At 38.4% G+C, this 1,707-nt stretch overlaps 1 protein-coding gene across 1 annotated transcript in view; it reads right to left on the bottom strand.

Annotated features, from left to right (window-relative positions):
* Positions 1 to 1,707, bottom strand: part of LOC106530142 (uncharacterized) — a gene marked incomplete at its 3' end in the record, with an annotated part of 98,846 nt that overhangs the window by 2,231 nt on the left and 94,908 nt on the right.

Genomic DNA, 1,707 nt, shown 5'->3' with positions numbered 1-1,707 from the left:
CAAATTAAAATATATTTGTATTTGCAAATCTATGTGATAAAGTTTTGAACCTGGTAGAACCAGAAGCTGCTCTTCATATTAGTGACGAACGTTGGCATTTTTGTTTGACGAGTTACTTTCATTTTTGCTTCTTCTTTTCATTTAAAATAAGTTTCCATTCTCAGCAGGTTTCTAAGGTTCTTCTTCTACATATTAAAAAGTTGTTAAACATCTGAGTGGTGCACTACTGCTACTAGTGGTGAGAAAGTGTATTGCACCTTATTCAAACTCAATGAGGTCCTGCGGCCCTCTGCGGCCCAAAGTTAAAAACTGTTGTTCTTCTGAGGCCCTGAAGGTGGCRCTCGTGACCCAGGCCCATGGGTTAAGAATCTTTGTTCTGAACACCCAAATTATTTATCATAAACAAATTAAAACAATAAATGACTTCATAAAACAGCGGCACGGTGGCTCAGTTAGTGGAGCTGAAGCCGCTCAGCAAGAAGGTTGCCGGTTCAAATCCCGGCCCGGGGTCCTTTCTGGGTAGAGTTTGCATGTTCTTTCCGTGCATGCGTGGGTTTTCTCCGGGCACTCCGGCTTCCTCCCGCAGACCAAAAACATGACTGTTAGGTTAATTGATAACTCTAAATGGTCCCTAGGTGTGAGTGAGACAGTGAATGGTTGTTTGTCTCTGTGTCCCTGTGATGGACTGGAGACCTGTCCAGGGTGTACCCCGCCCCTCACACTGTGACTGCTGGATATGGACACCAGTGACCCTGAGATAAAGCGGGTAAAGATAATGTATGAATAGACTTAATAAAACATCAATTTGGTTATAAATAGATTTATGTACACTTCTGGTTTCAATACAATCTTTAATCTTGAGAATAAGTTTATAAATAATCCGTTCTTAGGTTTTATAGTTCAGATTTTACATCCTGTTTTTGACCTCATGATAAACAGTCAKAATTATTTAGCCGCATGTCAGAATACTGAACAACCACAGCTCTGAACATTCTCACTTCCTTTTACAGAACAATCAAATTCAGTTTATATAACTAGCACCCTGTCTACCTCCTCAGGCTTTTACTCTTTCTGCAGCAAGGATTAGTATCTGATTATTACTCTTTCAGCCTACACTGTAAAAAATAACTTGTAAAATTTACTAGAGAAAATCCTGCAAACAATTTGCACTAACATTTGGTAAGTAAATTTAAATGCTACAAATTCATGTAATATTCACTCATCATTATCTAGTTAAAGTTGTTAAGAATATAGTTAAAGATTTGTGAATAAATCAGGTAAATTTTACTTAATTTGCTCAATTAAATCTTGTAACATATACTTGAGCATGACACCTCACAGCTACAGAGAGGTGTAGCTCGTGTTCAAGACTTCACCACCAGGTGGCAGTTTTGAAGAACCTTTATTGGATTCTTCTTCATGAACAACACAGACAAAGTGAAACTCACAGGTBTTATTAATGACTAGGCCTACCACTCTCACTTATGGTTACTTCTGCTGAACGCTTTAACACAAGTTAACAAATAATGAACACACAAATTAGAGTAACACAACAAACTAATTGCTGAAAGAACAATGTTAACCCATTCCCTAAAATGATTTGACAACAACAAACATGAATCTTACCCACAATCCTCCCCTGCAGTGTAGGGGTCACCTTGAGTGAAGAAACAAGATTTACTGCCTCAAAGTGGGCCTCGGAAAGGC

Source organism: Austrofundulus limnaeus, unplaced genomic scaffold, assembly GCF_001266775.1.
Source record: "Austrofundulus limnaeus strain Quisiro unplaced genomic scaffold, Austrofundulus_limnaeus-1.0 Scaffold494, whole genome shotgun sequence".
Classification (NCBI taxonomy): Eukaryota; Metazoa; Chordata; class Actinopteri; order Cyprinodontiformes; family Rivulidae; genus Austrofundulus; species Austrofundulus limnaeus.
Note: the sequence above shows the minus strand (reverse complement) of the source record. Positions and strands in the feature narration are given on the sequence as shown.